Here is a 15,227-nt window from a genome sequence, read left to right on the forward strand (position 1 = left end):
ATGGTTTGTTCTCACTGGAACGACGGATATTGAGGGGTGACCTGATAGAAGTCTACAAGATTATGAGAGGCATGGACAGAATGGATAGTCAGAAGCTTTTTCCCAGGGTGGAAGAGTCAATTACTAGGGGGCACAGGTTTAAGGTGCGAGGGGCAAGGTTTAAAGAAGATGTACGAGGCAGATCTTTTACACAGAGGGTGGTAGGTGCCTGAAACTCGCTGCCAGAGGAGGTAATGGAAGTGGATACGGTAGTGACTTTTAAGTGGCATTTTGACAAATACATGAATAGGATGGGAATAGAGGGATATGGTCCCTGGAAGGATAAGGGGTTTTAGTTCAGTCGGGCAGCATGATCGGTGCAGGCCTGTTCCTGTGCTGTAATTTTCTTTGTTCTTTGTTCTTTGAAATGTGTGCTAAATGATTGGGAAAATAGGTACCCACGTTTTAAAGCATCATGTTTTTTTGTCGATCTGCGTGAAACACAAGTTCATTAGATACAAACAAATTCTTAACTGCAAAGACATTTAACTCCTCGCTACTAATTGATTAAGCATTAAGTTTGCAATAAGAGGTGATTGTTGCCTGTTCACTCCATTTAATATGTCTACTTTTATAATCCACTTATCAGACCATTATGTTTCTGTTCATTTGTGCCATTTAGGTTGTCATGACACTTGGTTCTAAATGTTCTGAGTTAGTGATATGTCAGTGAAATGAGTGGAATATCATTCTCATTTCAGTAACAAATCAATATCCTTTTCAGCAAGCTTTGTGTATCCTCAGTAATGTAACTCACGCATCATACTTGGAAATAAAATGTCATGGCAACCCAGTTGACTTGGGTAAACATGACATCCTCCAATTTAAGATATAAAAAACAGGTGAGAATCACTCAAAGTAATTCAATGGACAGAGAAAAATTAAAGTGTAACAACAAATATGGTTTAATGCAGCGGGGGAAGGGTGGTGGAGAGCTGGCTACTGAGGTAGAGGAGCTTGAAAGAAGAGGAGAGAAAAGGCAAGTCGATAAATTATAGAATCCTTACGGTGCACGGCCATTCAGCCCATCGAGTCTGCACCGACTCTCTGACAGAGTACCTTACCCAGGCCCTCTGCCATGCCTCTAACACATTTACCATGGCTAATCAATCTAATCTGCACATCTTGGGACATGAAGGATCAATTTAGCATGGCCAATCCACCAAACTTGCTCATGTTTGGAATGGGGGAGGGAACCAGAACACTGGGAAGATGTCCGCACAGACACGGGGAGAACGTGCAAACTCCGCACAGACAGTCATCCCAGGCCAGAATTGAACCCGGGTCCCTGGCTCTGTGAGGCACCAGTGCTAACCGCTGTGCCACCGTGCCACCTCTGGAAGGCTTTCAAAAATAGGGGTGGAGAAGGCAAGGAAAGAAGTAGCAAAAGGAACAGAAGGGAGTCGACAGAACTTCAGCCAACACCTGAGGCTTGTAATGGTCATCAGCAGATCATGGAATAGAAACTGAATGAAGCAATCCTTGCTCCCTGCATTAATAACCACGTCCAACATCTTCCCTCTATTCTTCCACAATACAATGAACAGCAGCTGCCCAATATTATTGATATTTCACATCACCCAATATTTCAGGATCACCAACAACTACAGCAATATCCCTACACACAAAGTTCTCAAGTAGTGGTGTATTGTCTTACACAAAGGACTGCAAGCTACTTGTCATGCTGCTGTGAACGCCTAAGGCTTAACTGAAGTGAAGTTTGACTTACTCTAATGGTTCTGAACCCCCTGAAGAGGTCAGACATCCTTACCGATACATGGGCGACTCTGGCTTTTGGCCGACCAACATGGAGAAAGATCATTCGGGAAGACAGCAAACACAGAGAGATTTCACTGGGAGCACCCAGAGGTGAGGCATTGGAGAGAGCACACAACCCTCCCAACAATCCATCCATCTGACCCTTCAAGCACCACATGCCCCATTTGCGGCAGCTCTTGCATTGGAATAATCAGCCATCTCCGAACCCATCGGACCTGAATGGAAGTAAGTCATCCCCAATCCCGAAGAACTGCCTCTGAAGAACAATGTTTCTGTAAGGTTCTACTCCAGTAGCTGCAAAATCAAAAGTGGAACTTGCTGTTGCTCAGTCAAGAACCTATGAGATGTTTACGTTCAGCGACTTCTAGATAGATAGCAACAACTCAGTATCTGCTAGGCAGTCTACCAAAGTTTGCTTTCCAGCACCTGCCAAACATTTGTCAAAGTTACAACAATGAGGGGGAGCATTAATTTCCATTACTATTGCTTGATTGCCAGCTACTCCTTGATGCTCAGTACTCCTGCTGCTCGAGGGGAGAGCAAACACAACGGGATCAATAGTCTGAGTGAAGCATCTTTCCAATTGATCTCCCAGTGTGTGCAAGATGGAGAAGATGATTGAGCCCAGAGCCTACCTTACTCCAGTATAACCAATCCCAAGAGCCATTATTTCCCATGTGAGTCTCAGACTGAGGTGATAATAGAATATGTAGGTATGGTTTTAGTTTAGTTTATTTATTAGTGTCACAAGTAGGCTTACATTAACACTGCAATGAAGTTACTGTGAAAATCCCCTAGTTGCCACACTCCGGTGCCTGTACACTGAGGGAGAATTTAACATGTCTAATGCACCTAACCAGCACTTCTTTCGGACTTTGGGAGGAAACCGGAGCACCCAGAGGAAACCTACGCAGACATGGGGAGAATGTGCAGACTCTACACAGACAGTGACCCAAGCCGGGAATCAAACCCGGATCCCTGGTGTTTTGAGACAGCAGCGTTAACCACTGTGCCACCGTGCCACGGGTATAATGGAGGAAGGAAAGAAGGGCAGGAGCAGTAGAAACTGAGGAGAAGAAAGTGGGTCAGAGAGCTGAAGAAGTGGAAGATAAACATTCCCTACTTGGTTTAATTCCATTTTAATCAAACTCACTGGATTTCTGCACTTTCTGGATAAAATAAATGGATTGCTGATGAATAGGAGCCTTTGTCAGTTATGAGTCTAATAACACAGTTGATTTTATCTGAACCCTCCAATTAGAATACAGCTTTATACTTTGCATCTTTGCACCTTCTTGAACATTTCTTCAGAATTACAGATCACGATCCTGTGAATCAGTGAATTGGAGCAATGGGGTTGTATTTGCTTTTAGATCTCAGTTCAAGGGCGGCACGTTGGCACAGTAGTTAGCACTGCTGCCTTACAACGCCAGGGACCCAGGTTCAATTCCCAGCTTGGGTCATTGTGTGGAGTTTGCACATTCTCCCTGTGCCTGCGTGAGTTTCTTCCGGGTGCTCCTGTTTCCCACAGTCCAAAGATGTGTGGGTTATGTATGTTATGAGTCACAAATAAGGCTTACATTAACACTGCAATGAAGTTACTGTGAAATTCCCCTCGTCGCCACAGTCCAGCGCCTGTTCAGGTCAATGCACCTAACCAGCACATCTTTCAGAATGTGGGAGGAAACCAGAGCACCTGGAGGAAACCTGGAGGGTTGGGTGGATTGGCCATGCTAAATTGCCCCTTCATGTCAGGGGACTAGCTAGGGTAAATGCATTGGGTAGTGGGGGTGGGGACTGGGTGGGATTGTAGCCAATGTGGATTCGATGGGCCAAATGGCCTCCTTCTGCTCTGTAGGATTCTATGATTCAAATCACCCTGAGAGTGATCAGGCATTCTTGATGAGTAGGTGGACCAAAAAAATCCCTGGAATCGATTACGAGCTCTTTATTATTGTTCAAGCTCTCTCTGTGAGACAAGCATCTTCCCTTTATCATAGAATCACAGAAGGAGAACATTTGCCCCATTAAGCCTGTGCCAGCTCTTTGGTAGATCTCATTGAATAATTCTACTTCCCGGCTGTTTCAACCCTATTTTACTACATGTTTCTGCACTGCCTTCAAGATAGTACCATTTAGCTAATTTTGTCTTGTGTTGCATGGTGACCTTTCACCAGAACCCAGTAAAATAGTTCTGATGAAAGATCGTCTTGACCTGAAACATTTTTGAGGATTAGCTGGTAAGGAAGATAAAATGGGATTGGTGGATTCAGTGAATTTGGATTTTTTTTAAAACTTTTGATAAGTGCTACACAAGAGGTGATTACAAAAATAATAGGAATCATAGAGTCATAGAGGTTTACAGCATGGAAACAGGCCCTTTGGCCCAACTTGTCCATACTGCTCAGTTTTTACCACTAAGCTAATCCCAATTGCCCGCATTTGGCCCATATCCCTCTATACCCATCTTACCCATGTAACTGTCTAAATGCTTTTTAAAAGACAAAATTGTACCCGCCTCTACTACTACCTCTGGCAGCTCGTTCCAGACACTCACCACTTTCTGTGAAAAAATTGCCCCTCTGGACCCTTTTGTATCTCTCCCCTCTCACCTTAAACCTATGCCCTCTAGTTTTAGACTCCCTACCTTTGGGAAACGATATTGACTATCTAGCTGATCTGTGCCCCTCATTATTTTATAGACCTCTATAAGGTCACCCCTAAGCCTCCTACGCTCCAGAGAAAAAAGTCCCAGTCTATCCAGCCTCTCCTTATAACTCAAACTCATGGGATTGGGGGGTAATACATTAGCATGGATTGATGACTGGTTAATGGACATGAAGGGGCAGCGCTCCGAAAGCTAGTGGCTTGTGCTACCAAATAAACCTGTTGGACTTTAACCTGGTGTTGTGAGACTTCTTACTAATGGACATAAAACCAGGATAGTCGGAATAAACAGATCATTTCCTTGTTGGCAGGCTATAAATAGCAGGTTACCACAGGGATCAATACTTGAGCCTCAGCTGTTTGAATGATATAGATGAGAGGACTGTGTAACATATCCACATTTGCTGGGAGGTAAGTGGTGAGGATGATGCAAGGAAGCTGCAGAGGGATATAGACATGTTGGGAGAGAGGGCAAAGACATAACATAGAATCATAGAATCATAGAAACCCTACAGTACAGAAAGAGGCCATTCGGCCCATTGGGTCTGCACCGACCACAATCCCACCCAGGCCCTACCCCATATCCACCCACTAATCCCTCGAACCTACGCATCTCAGGACACTCAGGGCAATCATTAGCATGGCCAATCAACCTAACCCGCACATCTTTGGACTGTGGGAGGAAACTGGAGCACCCGGAGGAAACCCAAGCAGACACGAGGAGAATGTGCAAACTCCACACAGACAGTGACCCAAGCCGGAATCGAACCCAGTTCCCTGGAGCTGTGAAGCAGCAGTGCTAACCACTGTACTACCGAGCCTCCCTAACAGATGGAATACAATCTGACAGAGTGTGAAGTTATGCATTCTGGTGCAAAAAATAAGAAAGCAGAGTATCATTGAACATTGAGAGACTGGGAACATTTGCATTCAGAGGGACCTTAGTGTCCTTGAACGTGGATCACAGGAAGTTAACAATGCAGGTACAGCAAGCAATTAATAAGGCAAATGGTGTGGTAAGTTTTGTTATGGAGGAGTTGAAGGATAAGAGCAAAGCAGTCATTCTACAATTATGCAGAACATTGGTGAGGCCTTACCTGGAGTACTGTACATAGTGTTGTTCTCCTTGCCTAATGGAAGACATCATTGCATTGCGGGGGTGGGGGGGGCATGCAAATGAAGTTGACTAGACTGATTCCTGGAATGAGGGATTAAAGGAATTAAATGATGTGGGGATATTGTGGAATGTTGGAGTTAATAAAGATCAGCTATGGTTTTGTTGAATGGCAGAATAGGCTCAAAGTGCCAAATCAGTGGTGGGCAACCTGCAGCCCATCTTAGTTCTGAGTGTGGCCCACAAGCCATTTTGTTGACCATTGCCCATGTGCAGGGTTGCCACATTCCGCTGATCTCCGTCTGGTATGACTGAAGTGATACGTACGTAAAGCACGGGCAAGTGAAGTGCCTGCTGATTGAGCACAACATTGACTGAGAGCCGTGCGTTCCCTCTGCTTCCAAAGCCTAAATATTTATTTTTGCTTTTATCATTTTGAAGCCGATAGTTCTATGAATATATAAATGATTTAGCATTTTCCAGAACTCATTGTGAAATGTTCGGCATGTATTAAAAGCATTTAATCTTATTCATGGGGCTATGGTTAGTGAGCTAGCCTGATTTCAACCTTGTGGCCCACTGAGTTGAAGGAGGGCCACTCATGCAGCCCACTCTCTAGCCTAGGTTGCCCATCACTGTGCCAAATTATCTACTCCTGCTTCCTTTTCTTATGTTCCTTTGTTCCGACCAAACTTATTTTCCTTATTGCATATATTCACATGCATGTGTTCTATTTTAAATGGCTTTGTATTTGCCCACTGTATAAAATGCTCTGATTTCTCAACTATTCTTTATTCTGGTGTTATCTGTTCCTCCCCAGTACTCTGTATGTTTTGTTTCATTCCTCCAATAGTTTTATCCTGGTGTTCATTCCCCTGTCAATTTGCTGATGAGCAATTTGTCCTCATCGGTGAATTTGGTGACAATTCACTAGGTCCCTTCACCCAGGTAATTAATATGGATCATGTGTAGACCTTGCAGTGATCCCTGTGGCACTCCACTGGTTGCAGTTTGTCAATCTGAAAATGATCCATGATGCACACTCCGTGTTTTGTGTTAGATAGCCAATTCTCCATCCATACTAATCTATCACCACCAACACCATGAACTCTTAATCTTATGCAACAACCTCTTATGTGGTCCCTTATCAATTGCCTTTTGGAAATCCAAACACACTACATCTACTGGTTTCTCTTCTTCCAATCAGCTCACCAGATCCTCAAAGAACTCCTACAAATTTGCCAAATATCTTGAACAATTCCCTCCTTCCCTGAAACTGGTTCCCATGCCTTAATGCTCTAAGAATATGAGGCTGCCTTTCCTACTCAATTTCTCCAGCCGTGTGTTGACCTGTGATGCGCTATCAATAAGGTGAAAGACTACTTGTGTGCCAATACAACTGTAGGCTTTTATTCACAACAGAATCAGGAGCACATCCCAACAAATAACCAACCTGGACTGAACAAGGGGGAGGAGACAGACACCTTTATACTAGGTGCCGAGGGGAGGAACCGAACCGGGAGGGGATGTGTCCAGGCATGACAAACACACAACGGTGGTCCATATAGGACAAAGGCACAACTGAGGTCCACCACAACCTGTATATACTATTCTTAGCACATGGTACTGGGTGTGATCCAGAGATAACCATCCTTGAGGTACTGCTTTTGAACACTCACCCACCCCCACCCCTCATCCTCGCCCCACTTCAACCCAACTGCGATAACTTCAATCAGGCCATTGAGGTTGGCCTATTGGAGTATGAACTCCTGGATTAAGGATCCAATTGATGGGCCAATCAGGGAGTCTTTGCCTTTAACCAGGAGTGTCAGTCCCGGAGGTAGACTGCTAACTGCTAGCACTCTGCGTACTGCTGTTAGAGTTGTAAATTAAGGGATTTTTGTGAAGGGACTTCTGCCTCCGCAGACTTATTACACCAACCATTCATTCAACCCAACCACTCGAACCCTTTCCTTCCAAATTCATTGATTCCTAGCTCTTCCCCTTTCTCCTTCAAAATGCTCTCTGCCCTCTCATGATAATTCCTTCATGTTCTCCCAAGGTCACAAAAGCAGCAACGGTATTCCTTTCTCTTTTTGCATATTTTTAAAGGTGTGATTTGTTGGTGTTCATAAAATTGTGACATCTAGAATCTGTGAGGAGCTTTCAAAGCTTTTAACTAAATACATTGTGGTCAGAACGAGTCTGACAACCCATTCTGGCGTTATTACTCTTTTATATGGTAGCATGACTCAGGCTACAATAAGGGAATGGAATTGGAGTTTGAAACTTAAATTACCAGTAAATAAAGAACTTCATTTATAATATGAAAAGCCTCATCAAACCAGCTAACCATCAATGAATGCTTGACAGGTTTAAACACTGAATACGCAGCCAGAACTTTACCAGCCCTTTAGAGACAGGCTGAGAAGTGGGTGGGTGAATGGGTGGAAATGGAAAATATTGGCGGGGAAACCTTATGTGTTTCCACCAATCCAGAAATAGCAATGGCGGTAGTTCTGCTGCCTGCTATTTGGCCAATTAATACAATTAACTGCCCAATTAACCACCATTTTACAACCTCCAAGGCATTTTCATAGAATCATAGAAACATAGTACAGAAAGAGGCCATTCGGCCCATCGAGTGTGCACCGACCACAATCCCACCCAGGCCCTACTCCCATATCCCTACATATTTTACCCACTAATCCTTCTAAACTACGCATCTCAGGACACTAAGGGGCAATTTTAGCATGGCCAATCAACCTAACACAAACATCTTTGGACTGTGGGAGGAAACCGGAGCACCCGGAGGAAACCCATGCAGACACGAGGAGAATGTGCAAACTCCACACAGACAGTGACCCAAGCCGGGAATCGAACCCAAGTCCTTGGAGCTGTGAAGCAGCAGTGCTAACCACTGTGCTACCGTGCCGCCCATACTCTTTTACTATTGTTGTAACCACACCCCCGTCCCCTGCCATAAGAGGATTCCACCAGCTTCATTTAGATTGCCTGCCAGAGATTTCAGAGGGGTGGGCATTTTTCTGAAGGCCCTATGGCTCACAGAAGGTAGCCCCTCTCCCTCCACCCTCTCCCACCCCAGATTTCCTGTCTGGTCTTTCACTTGCCTGCAAGCACATCCCAATATGAAAGTGTCCTCTCCCTCCCCTTACTGCCTCAGCAGCGACCACCTCTATCTGTGGCACTGCTGAAACTGCAGAGCTGCCAGCTGTCTGGTTGGGCCGGCAGCTTAGTGAGCCAGACTGTCACCCTTAACTGGCCATCAGTTCTGGTAGGACCCTCTTGATTGGCTGCACTGAGTGAAATAGACTCCCAGTCTTACTGCTAACCTGTTTGGGCGATGGGTACATGTTTCATCCTGACCTCGGGACTTCAGTCTTGCCAGGAAAATTCCAGCTCAGTATTACTCCTGGGTGCGTTTACTGTATCATTCTGCCCTCTGGAGTAGCAGCGGAAGTGTATGTCGGAGGATGAGCGGAGAAAGGGCTGGTGTGAACTTGCAAGCTGGGAGTAGGGAATAAGAGCTGCAACCTAATCTGAGGGTGAGGAAAAGTGGGCACCATTGGAAATTAACTGAGAGCTTGGAGGAGGAGTCGGCTGAAGAACCAAGGTGAACCAAAGAAATCAAAGCAAGAAATATGCATATTTATACAGTGGCTTTTCTAACCACTGGCTGTTTCAAAACACTTTCCAATCAATGAAGAAATTTTTGATATGCAGTCACTTGTTGTGGAAAGGGGAGGAGGAAACCTGAACTCCTTTATTTTCTTGGTATATGTATGATGTGGAGATGCCGGTGTTGGACTGAGGTGGGCACTGTAAGAAATCTCACAACATCAGGTTAAAATCCAACAGGTTTATTTGGTAGCATCCTGGACCACAACGTCTTCATCTTCAACAATCAGTTCTTCATCCAGACACATGGAGCAGCCATGGGGACCAAGTTCGCACTTTAATATGCCAATATCTTCATGCACAGGTTCGAACAAGACCTCTTCACCGCACAGGACCTTCAACCGTCGCAGTACACTAGATATATCAATGACATTTTCTTCCTTTGGACTCACAGCGAAGAATCACTGAAACAACTACATGATGACATCAACAAGTTCCATCCCACCATCAGACTCACCATGGACTACTCTCCAGGATCTGTTGCGTTCTTGCACGCAAGTATCTCCATCAAGGGCGGTCACCTCAGCACTTCACTGTACCGCAAGCCCACGGATAACCTCACAATGCTCCACTTCTCCAGCTTCCACCTTAAACACGTTAAAGAAGCCATCCCCTAAGAACAAGCCCTCCATATACACAAGATCTGCTCAGCTGAGGAGGAGAACACAACAGACACCTACAGACACTGAAAGATGCCCTCGTAAGATATGGCGCTCGACTCATCAATCAACAGTTCCGATGCATCACTGCGAGAAATCACACTGACCTCCTCAAAGACAAACACGGGACACGGCGGACAGAGTACCCTTCGTCGTCCAGTACTTCCCTGGTGCAGAGAAGCTACAACATCTTCTTTAGAGCTTTCAACATGTCATCGATGAAGACGAACATTTCGCCAAGGCCATCCCCACACCCCCATTACTTGCCTTCAAACAATCACGTAACCTCAAACAGACAATTGTCCACAGCAGACTACCCAGCTTTCTGGAGAACAGTGACCACGACATCACACAACCCTGCCACACCAACCTTTGCAAGACATGCCAGATCATCAACACAGATGCCATCATCTCACGTGAGAACACCATCCACCAGATACACGGTACATATTCATGCAACTTGGCCAATGTTGCCTATTTGATACGCTGCAGGAAAGGATGTCCCAAGGCATGGTACATCAGCGAGACCATGCATACGCTCCAACAATGGATGAATGGACACTGCTCGACGATCACCAGGCAGGAGTGTTCCCTTCCTGACAGGGAACACTTCAGCAGTCAAGAGCATTCAGCCTCCGATCTTCGGGTAAGCATTCTCCAAGGCAGTCTTCAAGATGCATGACAATGCAGAATCGCCGAGCAGAAACCGATAGCCAAGTTCCGCACACATGAGGACGGCCTCAACCGGGATTTAGGTTCACGTCACACTACCTGTAACCCCCACGATTTGCCTGGGCTTGCAAAATTCTACTAACTGTCCTGGCTTGAGACAATTCACACCTCTTTAACCTATACTTAACTCTCTCTTCACTCGCATTGTCTGCACCTCTAAAGACTTGATTACCTGTTAAGACTCGCATTCCAACCATTATCTTGCAATTAAGTCTGTGTCTGTATATGCCCTGTTTGTGAAACCAACTCTCCACTCACCTGATGAAGGGGCAGCACTCCGAAAGCTTGTTCTACCAAATAAACCCTGTTGGACTTTAACCTGGTGTTGTGAGACTTCTTACTTGGTATATGTAAGCAGAGGTGTTTTAAGTTTTGAAATAGACTCTGGAGTATTTCCTAAAATCATGTTTGTGATGCCAATTTTAAAGTGACTCACAGCAAACTTTCTTTAGGGTTAAATCAGAAGTATTATTTATTTATACATTCAAACCAGAGAGATGGTCGCAACTTTACACATGGACACACAATACACAGGCACACAATACGATAGGAGAAAGGAACTTGGGAATTAGGAGCAGAATTCGGCAAATTCAGCCCTTTGAGCCTGCTCCACCATTCAATCAAATCATTGATTTCTCCCTGGTCTCAAATCCACCTCTCCACCTGTTCCCCATATCCCCTCATCCCTTTTTTTATTAGAAATATATCTATCACCTTCTTGAAACCATTCAACAATTCAGACTCCGCTGCATTATGGGGCAGTGAGTTCCACAAATTCGCCACCCTCCTCCTTTCAGTTTTAAATCTACCACCTCTCAACCTATACCTGTGACCTCCTGTTCTAGATTGCCCCATTAGAGGCAACATTTGGTCTACATATACTTTATCAATTCAGATTATAGTCAAGAGTGATGTAAAAAGGGTTTTTACACCAATGAATAACTTAAAATAAGACGCACAGATATAGATATCTATTCACATGATTTCCATAATTCAGAAAATCAGAGTCGAGTGAGGGTTCTTCATGGAGGAGTTGCAGTTCAGACAGGCTCAGCTAGCTTAACCAGGAGTTGCAGCATTCCTTTAATGTTGATGGTAATGCAGCGAGGTGAGGTTGTTACACAGACATTTGGACTGTTCAGCAAGTAATGGCAGGAATATTCCAGAGAACCAGGATTCTAAGAGGTTTAGACCTGATGCAGACTCTTGGTCAGCCTGGAGTCCTGCTTTTGTGTATGCAGGCTGGAGGTTAAAGAGCAGACTGAGTTGTGTGTCTTAAAAATGTAATATTAAAACTTTCCAAAGGCCAGGTGGTTAGGTCATGTGACATTGCTCACTAATGAATGAGTTGCAGGCTAACAGGCAGATTCTGTGCCTCTGGTCAAAATCAAATGCTCAGCTTAGGAGAAAGAGGGTGGCTGTTAGTGCCTCTGCAGGTATCGTAAGTTTCAATGGCTGTTCCTTTATTACAGAGCTCAGTCTGGGAAGACCAATTGCCTGCTTGTCCCAGGTTTCATTGATTGTAATGTGTCCTCACAATTCCAGAAGAATGAAAGTTGAGATTTTCCCAGGAACTGTAGCCAACTTGCGAACCATGTGACAGTAGCAGCCATCTTTTGGTTCAGCAAAGTCCACTTTTTAAATAAGCAGAAAAAGTAAAGTTTGATTTAAAGTTTATGATCTCTTTCATGTCTTAGAGACATGACACATTGTTGCCATGTGGGAAAATGCAGCACAGCAAATTCCCAGAAACATAATGTGATAATGACCAAATAATTTGTTTCTGTGATGTTGTGTGAGGGATAAATACTGCCCGGAACCACTTTCCCACTATTCTTTGAAATAGTACCACCGAATCCTTTGCATCCATCATATTAGGTGTATGGGGACTCTGTTTAATGTCTCTTCCAAAAGATAGCCCCTCAGGAAATGTGTGGCTCCCTCAGTGCTGCACAGGAGTGCGGCCTTAATTTTAGTACTCCCAAGATGCGAGGGTTCTGCCCAACTAGCAATGGCTGCCACTCATAGAGATGAGAGGGGTAAGCGGCACAATAAATAAAGGGTAAAATGAACAGGAAAGGGGAAGCATGAACTGGGGGGTTAGGGTGAGTGCCATCTTGAATTGAGGGCAGAGTGCATTGGGGGATATGAACATCTGTGAGAAGTGAGCAGATGGAGAGGGGAGATGGGGTGGGGGGTGGGCAGGTGGAGAGAGATGGGTGCCAGCTGAACTTGGTGGTGTAGGTAAAGAGTACTGGCATCAACTGGTTGGAAACAGCACCAGTGGGAACCGAGGGAAAAAGCAAAGAAAGCTGAACAGTGCTTACGCTAAAATTAGAGCCAGTTCACTTCTCTGCCATTCATCAATGTAACCTCCAGCCATGCTTTGTCTCGTATTTTGGCTATATTTCTTGCTAGAATCAGTATTAGCACGAAATGTGGATTATTTCTATAACTTTTTTCTATCCATTATGTTCAAGAGATTGCACTGCTTTTCCAGGGGGTTTTAGTGTATCTGAAATTCTGAAGTAGCTGTGAGGAGCGGAGGGAAGTTCCAGTCATGAACCATGAGTGTCTGCTCTCTCGGAAGATGCTGCCTAATACACCAAGTATTTTCAGCATTTTCCTGATCAATTACTCAAGGATGAGACTTAATGAACTTCAAGTGCTGGCACGGTGGCGCAGTGGTTAGCACCATTGCCTCACAGCTCCAGGGACCCGGGTTCAATTCTTGGGTGACTGTCTGTGTGGAGTTTGCACATTCTCCCCATGTCTGCGTGGGTTTCCAGAGATGTGCAGGCTAGGTGGATTAGCCTTGCTAAATCACCCTTAAGTGTTCCAAAATATATAGGGATTGGGCGGGGAGAGGGCCTGGCCAAGATACTCTATCAAAGAGTCGGTGCAGACTCAATGGGCCGAATGGCCTCTACTGCACTGTAGCGATTCTATGATCGTATCTAACAAATAACTACCCTTATTTGAAGCAGACGACTTACCTGCTGCTTGAAATACCCGATTTAAATAATTGTTTCTTACTCGGCAAACTCATTTGTACTCCAATATGTATCTTATAGCATCCAACAGAAGGGTTTAGTTTTACAGTGTTGTATTAATTTCAGAGCCTACCTGTTCCAAGTTACCGTGTTTTCCTATTGAAAACAATTGAGTTTGTTCAGGTGCTAGTGTGGCTATGTTAAGGTGCTCAATCTCTGCCATCTTCCTATAGGTGGAAGCATTCATTGTTTCCATTGATAATCAACAGTAGCTTATACATAGAAAGTCATAGAAACCCTACAGTGCAGAAACAGGCCATTCGGCCCATCGAGTCTGCACCGACCACAATCCCACCTAGGCTCTACTCCCATATCCCAACACATTTACCCACTAATCCCTCTAACCTACACATTTCAGGACATTAAGGGGCAATTTTAGCATGGCCAATCAACCTAACCCGCACATCTTTGGACTGTGGGAGGAAACCGGAGCACCCGGAGGAAACCCACGCAGACACGAGGAGAATGTGCAAACTCCACACAGACAGTGACCCAAGCCGGGAATCGAACCCAGGTCCCTGGAGCTGTGAAGCAGCAGTGCTAACCACTGGGCTACCGTGCCGCCCCATAGGCACACACGTTTTTACTCTGATTACAATATAACCTAACCGCAAAGTAAAGACGGTGAACCACTTTGCCGGAAAGTCTGCAGATCCCTTTTCCAGAGGCTGCTGCTGCAGTTTCATGGAGATCTGAATATGTGGAGCAAATTATCAATCTATAGTCCTGACTCCCAGTTGTCGGAGAGCTGAGCAACACAACGTGTGCAGAATTGGATGAGGAATTCTCGACACGACGACGTGAACATTATGAAATAAGACAGAAATTGCTTGCTCCTTTATTTGTGTGTTGCTGCTTCTCTTTGTAAATCGGGTTTTCTCGCAGGACTTGCAGGTCAACAAATTGCAGTAATTGTTAAGTCATAGTCAAAATTAATGAGTTGGAAAAATAAACTCCTTTTCAAGTGTCATTTCATATCGCTTCACTTTAACTGCATGCTGAGGGATGTGAAGTGACACTAAAGTGCCTACATTCATGAAATATTTGTGCAAATGTGGCAATAGGTAGGAAGACAGAATGAAAATATTAAATTAATAGATCAGATATGTATGCTTCGTTGAAATGAGCTGTGACTAGAATTAATGACAACAAATAGACAGCAATGAGTGGGCTATTATAATAATAAAGTGCCCAACATTTTGATTCGAGTTAAGTGCACTTATTTTTACGCTCAGCATAACCATGTTCTTTTATCCTTCCAAAAGTAAACAAGTGTTGCCTGATTATTTGCTGCTTGATCCCCAGTCATCCCTTTATGTTTCCACCCACTTAGGTGGCTTGAGGAATAGGTCGGTGCCAGCACTTTATGAGGTCAAACGGATTAACTATTCCAACACTGCTGTCTGTTGCTATAGGAATCGGGATAATCCGCGGAAACGGGTTTGGATCAACAGGAAGTAAAACGTTAAAAATTTCAAATGGGAT

General features: G+C 44.6%; 1 protein-coding gene across 10 annotated transcripts in view; it reads left to right on the plus strand.

The window, feature by feature from the left end:
* sgcg (sarcoglycan, gamma) overlaps window positions 1-15,227 on the plus strand; it is a 485,777-nt gene that overhangs the window by 326,198 nt on the left and 144,352 nt on the right. The gene's annotated exons all lie outside the window — the stretch shown is intronic.

The sequence above is a fragment of the Mustelus asterias genome, chromosome 10 (genome assembly GCF_964213995.1).
Source record: "Mustelus asterias chromosome 10, sMusAst1.hap1.1, whole genome shotgun sequence".
Lineage (NCBI taxonomy): Eukaryota > Metazoa > Chordata > Chondrichthyes > Carcharhiniformes > Triakidae > Mustelus > Mustelus asterias.